We start from the raw sequence: 6,100 nt of genomic DNA, 5'->3' as shown, positions 1-6,100 counted from the left end.
ATGCGTAGTGTCAGGCAGCTCAGAACTGGGTAAGTAAAATTACTTTCTGTAGTGTTGTCCATAAGCTGACTTGCTTGTTGTGGCTGTGGTTGAATTATATCTAAATATTAGCAAGTGCTTTTTGTGGACTGTGAAGCAGCCTGCATCAGGGAGCCATTTCAGCGCATCTGAAACAGAGTGAGAGAGTCACTGTCGATGGGTATTGATTGTAGAAACCAGCCATTGAGAGAGTTTCCCTAGTGGACACCTTGCAAGTAAGTCTTTTATCTTAAAGTTGTTAGAATCAGAGGAGAGAATTTCCTTCGTTGGGCATGTCCCACTTCTTACTTCTTCAATGCAGACTTCCAGTACTTTGGAATTGGTACACCACATTCACACACACTATCTCATTGTCCCTCAACCCCATTCTGTGAGTCAGGCTGGCACACCTATACCCATTTAATAAGTGAGGAAACTAAGGGTCAGAGATCTTGTGACCACATTCGGTTCACATGATGTAGGGAATGTGCCATGGTCATGGGAGTCCATCTCAGCTGCTTTCCGCTAGACTCAGGGCCAAGTGGTCTGTTTAGTGCTGGCCTAGGGGTTATTGTTTTGTTTCTGGGGGAATGAGGTTTTGACCCACAAAGTAAGAACATAGTATCAGCCAGTCATAAAAACACAAACTAAAAAATAAGTACCCCTTTCCATGATGATGGGAGAGTAAACATTCCACGCCGCACAATATAACACTGTGTCCAACCTCATTTGGCAGTTCAACGGAAACATATTTTTAAATGATGGTATCATCATTCTCATGACATTTAACTGGCCAGGTCTGCAGTAATGCATTGGGACAACTCCAGATGTTATTCTTCTAGTGGGTCATTTCCCCTCATTGTATCCACAGAGCGGTTACTGAAACACAAAGCAATCCCTGTAGATTTCTGGTACCTGATTGAAATTTTCCTGGACGCTCTTCTACTTCCTGGCAGCAATTTAATTGACGGAGAAATATGAACTGAATATGCCTTCTGGTTTTGACATGTCCTCACGTTACAAGATGCTTTCCCCCCACAGCTGTTACCTAACAGCTGGCGTATACAGAAAGATCTGAAAACATCATTCAATAACGTTTGTTCAAAAGTGTTCACCACAAAATGCTATCTTGACAGTGGTTTAAGATTTTAATGGCTAAAACAAACCTACTCCAGCACCCTATATTTTATATTGTTAAATTGATAGATTGTATGAAATCGCCTCCCCTGATTTCATTCATTGTTTGTGAGTTCACGTTTTCGAACTGAAATATTTATCTTATATTACAATCACAAAAATGTACAGAAATGGTTGGTCATGCTTTTCTTGGGAGTTCAGATGGATTAGAGAAGAGATATTGAATTTTAATTCTTTTTTTGCCGATTCATTAAGCTGACCACTCATCTATGATCCATGTTTGAACTTGGTATATATAGTTTCACTCCTTGGTGTGGTTAAGGACTTCAGCTCCATGGACAGTTCTTTAAAAAACATAATAGCTTTGGGGTGCCTGGGTGGCTCAGTCGGTTAAGCATCTGACTTCGGCTCAGGACATGATCTCGCGGTTCGTGGGTTTGGGCCCTGCGTCAGGCTCTGTGCTGACAGCTAGCTCAGAGCCTGGAATCTGGAGCCTGCTTTGGATTCTGTGTCTCCCTCTCTTTCTGACCCTCCCCTGCTCACGCTGTCTCTCTCTCTCTCAGAAATAAATAAAACAAAAAACAAAAAGAACATAATAGCTTTATTGATATATAGCTTAAATTTCATACAGTTCACCTATTTAAAGTATAAAAGTCAATGGCGTTTAGTAAGTTCACAGAACTGTGCAAAGATAAACAAAATCAATTTTAGAATTTTTCATCGCCCCCCTCAAGAAACACACGTCCATAAGTAGCCCACAGGCTGTCTTTTGTAATGATGAGTATAGCCTGGAAATTCTGCTTAAATCCAGTAGATTAATACATGTGTTTATGTCTGGGGAAAAAAAGCCCATAAAGCTCAAAGACAAACATAAGAAGAGAAGAGATAACAGCAGGTGACTCTAAATGACTGTGGAAACTGAACAGTGAATGGGTGAGTTGTGACTGACTTAGATTAGGGAACACTGATAGCTAAGTGTCTGCTGTGAGTGCCACGTGTCAAATGGCAGCCAGTCAGCGACAAGCTAATTTGTACTGCAGAACCTCGAAAAGGCTCTCACATTGGAGGCATCTGAAGAACCTGAAAGCACAGGTATTAAATGGTTGGGCTGCAGAGTAGACTGTAATTTGGGGTGAGTTGGTTGAAAAGCTTTAAAGGAGGAGATAATGTTTCAGTTCGAGTCTCATGGCAGGAAAACACCTAGTGTCCTTGCTCAAAAGCATTTAGGAGGAGAAATCCCCTCTTTTTCAGGAGAGAACCAGCAATTTTGTTCTATGCAGGTCTTCAACTGATTGGTTGAGGCCCACCCACATTATGGAGAATAATCTGCTTTACTTAGTCTACCAGTAGATGTTAATAGCATCTAAGAAAACACCCTTACCGAAACATACAGAATAACATTTGACCAAATATCTGGGCATGCCATGACCCGGTAAAGTTGACTTACAGAGCTAACATTATAGTCACCATATGAAGTTTTCTTCTTTGCATTAATCCTGCCTTTAAATGTGGGAAATGCATTTTATTTTTCATTCCTTTGTAGAATTGTTATATATAGTAAGATATAGAAAGCATTGTAATCAGAGCAATAATTATAGCTTATTTTAAACATTGATTTGCTAACCTTATATATGATCAGAATATCATAGAGCATTTTTTGCTGATGTGAAACAAAGACAAACAGAAAAACTTTCTCCTTCCCAGAAAATAAATGGTGATAATTGTAGAAAAAGTTGCCAATTTAAACTCTAGAAGGAATTTCATATGGATCCCCATCTCTCTTGTGTCAGAAGAGTACTCTTGGTGTAGCGCCAGGCCTGAGGATAGAATGGGTTTCCCAGAGTGTTCTGGCTTTAGTTGAAGAATTCAGGAGTGTTAGATACTCTCAGTTACTAAAACACTAAGCCTGTAGGAATTTCTCCCTGAACCATCTGACTTCTCTCCCCCACAGTAACAAAACAAAGTTCATGCTTGTGATGGATATTCTCGCTCTTCAGGATTACACATTAATCCACACAACTCAGTAGCCTTGCAACAGCTTAGCTCTCTTAATTGTGCTGCGGCATCTGAGGAATTCGACAGTGCTGGTCGTGAGGTTGGCGTTTGTTTATACCAACAACATACATCATTAAGAAGCTTAACTTAGCCAGAGCCTAATGCCTTAGAAATTTCAGGGTAAAAATGAAATCATATCACCAAACACATCTTAACCCAGGTAGAAAGCAGTAACTTCTTATAATGAGTAAGGGAGTCATTCCCCTTGGGCTAGGGCATGGTTAAGTTGAACACAGAAATGACATCATCCTGACTGTGTTTGGGCATTTGACCGCATGTGCAATGTACTTTGCATCCCTCATAATTTAGAGAGTTATTCTATGTCTCTTGCCATAAGAAGGAAAAGATAGCAGGTTTCAATGGAATTAAATGTAGCTCATTTTCTTTTTTTTTTTAATAGTTTATTGTCAAATTAGTTTCCACATAACACTCAGTGCTCATCCCCACAAGTGTCCTCCTCCATGCCCATCCCCCCTTCCCCCCACATCCATCAGTCCTCAGTTTTTGTCAGCATTCAAGAGTCTCTCATGGTTTGCTAATGCAGCCCATTTTCGAAGTCTTAAAACTGTGGCTTCTAGAATTGAACTCCAAGAAGTAATAGTCTGTATCTGAACTGGTTTGGGGAAGATTGGAAGTTGGCCACATTTCCTCATCCTTTATTCCACATGATACTCTTGACACTACAGAATATGGGGATTCCACGACACAGAGGGATGCTGAAACCCAGAAACGCGGAGTCTCTGCAGATAGCACGGTGACACAGTGTAAGTGGAGGGGGTTAGGGGTATATACGTAGCTATCAGTGTTAAAATGTTGAGTCTCCGTGGATCACAGATGAAATGCAGTCTCATTTTTTTCTGCTAATGCATCTTGCTTATGAAGGGAAAGGCATGGGATATGGAAAGAAACTTGAAGATGAGGCAGAACCCCGGATGTAATCCTGGCTCACTAATAAGTGGCTCTGACTTCATCCATAAAAGGGAAGAATTTTGGAAGTTGTAAAAACATACACAAATTTGCAAGTTTTAACAATAAATTGTATTCTCTTTAAAGAGATATAGGATAGTAGGAAAATAAGTGGTTTTGGCAACAGAGAGTTCAGGATCTGAATCTTAGCTCTGTGATTGAATTTCTGAATTGTCCAGGCAAGTTACTTATCTCTTAGGAATTTCATTGCCTCACTCTTAAATAAGAATATCTATCTCACAGAGTTAGTTGTGAATTTATGGCACAAGATTTGTAGTGCAACTAGATCATCACCTAAAATGTGGGAGGTACTCAGTAAATACTTAAGAATTATTATCTGTAAAATGAGCAGGTTGGCTAACATGAATCTCTGGGGTCTTGTATAACTTAGAAAACTTCTAAGTAATCTGATCAGCAACTCCTCTGCCCCATAGTAATGTCTTTCTTACTTCAGACTTTGCAAGAACATCAGCCTTTTCCCCACTACTTTGGAAATTCCTTCCAATCTCCGTGAATTGGCACCACATTTTACCATGCTGTCCAATCAAGTGTAATGTCCTTCTTTCATTTGATTGCCATCCCTCAAATCCATTTCCTTCTCTCTTTAGCCACTGCCATGAACTATTAGACAGTTATCATCTCTTGTATGAATTATTGCAGTTGTCTTTTAACTGGCTTTCTACCTTCCAGATTTGTACTTCATCAGTGGCTGCGTGGACTCCAGGTGTGTTTATCCCCTCAGCCCTCATAGCAGCTGGGCAGGATCTGGGACCACTTTCTGTTCCTCTGTTGTGCTTTATAGCATTACCATTTTCTATAGATGTCACGGATGAAAAATCTGGGAGGCACGGATATCTAATTCACTGTCTACACGGCAATCAAACTGATCTTTGAAAGAAAAACATGTAATTATGTTTATATCAGTTGGTGGCTCTTCATATTGCCCTTAGAATCGATCAAAACCCCTTAGCCTTCCAGATAAAGTTCACTTCATCAGTTTTAATTATATCAGCCTTGCCAGGTGATCTTGAGAAAGTATTATCCAAATTCTTTTAATTCCTTTTTAAGCATACCAACAAGTTAGCTTAGAGAAGTGAGCTGATAGAATTCTCTCGCCATTTTCAGGAGACACTCCTGCCCCCAGTTATAGATGGAGTCAGAAAGGAAGAGGACAGGATGTGGGGAAGGAAAAGAAAAGGCCACCCATTTTCTAGCCCTAGGGAAGGTGGGAAGAGAAGGGAGACAGAGTGTGTGAAGGGGTAGGAGGAGGTGGAGAGCCAAAGGTCAGGCCAAGTCTCTGAGAGAGGAGGGCCCGTTAAATCAGTGGGTTATACCAAGGGTGTAACGTAGCCCCAGTCATGCTAAGTTGTGGCTTCAGAAAAACATGGTTGTGTGGATACCTTCTGAGGTTCAGCCTCAGTTCCCCGGCAGGAATGAAGCTAATGCTGAGGTATGGCAAGGTAAGCTGGCCAGGGCTAGATGGAGCCCAGAGCACTCAGCTCAGGGAACGTAGCTGGTGGGAGCCCAGGTGAGGTGGCAACAGCTGCAGACCAACCCAAGAGGACCCCATCACTTGTTCCACCAACATCTAGCATGACAAGGAACTCTGGAATCATGCTCTGAGCCCCAGTATCTCCCCCCACACCTCAAGGACACATCTGTCTCACACCTCAGTTCCTATATACCTGGATAGCATGTCAAGAAAGAAGCAGAAGAGGGGGAGGCTTCTTGAGAGACTAGGCACTTTTCCCAAGAAGGACGTGGCATTCCCTAAAATGGTCTTTAAATTATTGGATCAGACTTAATTGGCTTTTCTATTTATCAGACTTAGGAAAAAGACAAACTAAAGAAGTACATTTTTCCACACCTCTCAGTTGGAGTGTGTGAAACGTTTTGCACACCTTCTGTATGTGTAAAGTTCAAA

Source organism: Crocuta crocuta, unplaced genomic scaffold (genome assembly GCF_008692635.1).
Source record: "Crocuta crocuta isolate KB4526 unplaced genomic scaffold, BGI_CrCroc_1.0 scaffold11, whole genome shotgun sequence".
Taxonomy (NCBI): Eukaryota; Metazoa; Chordata; class Mammalia; order Carnivora; family Hyaenidae; genus Crocuta; species Crocuta crocuta.
Note: the sequence above shows the minus strand (reverse complement) of the source record.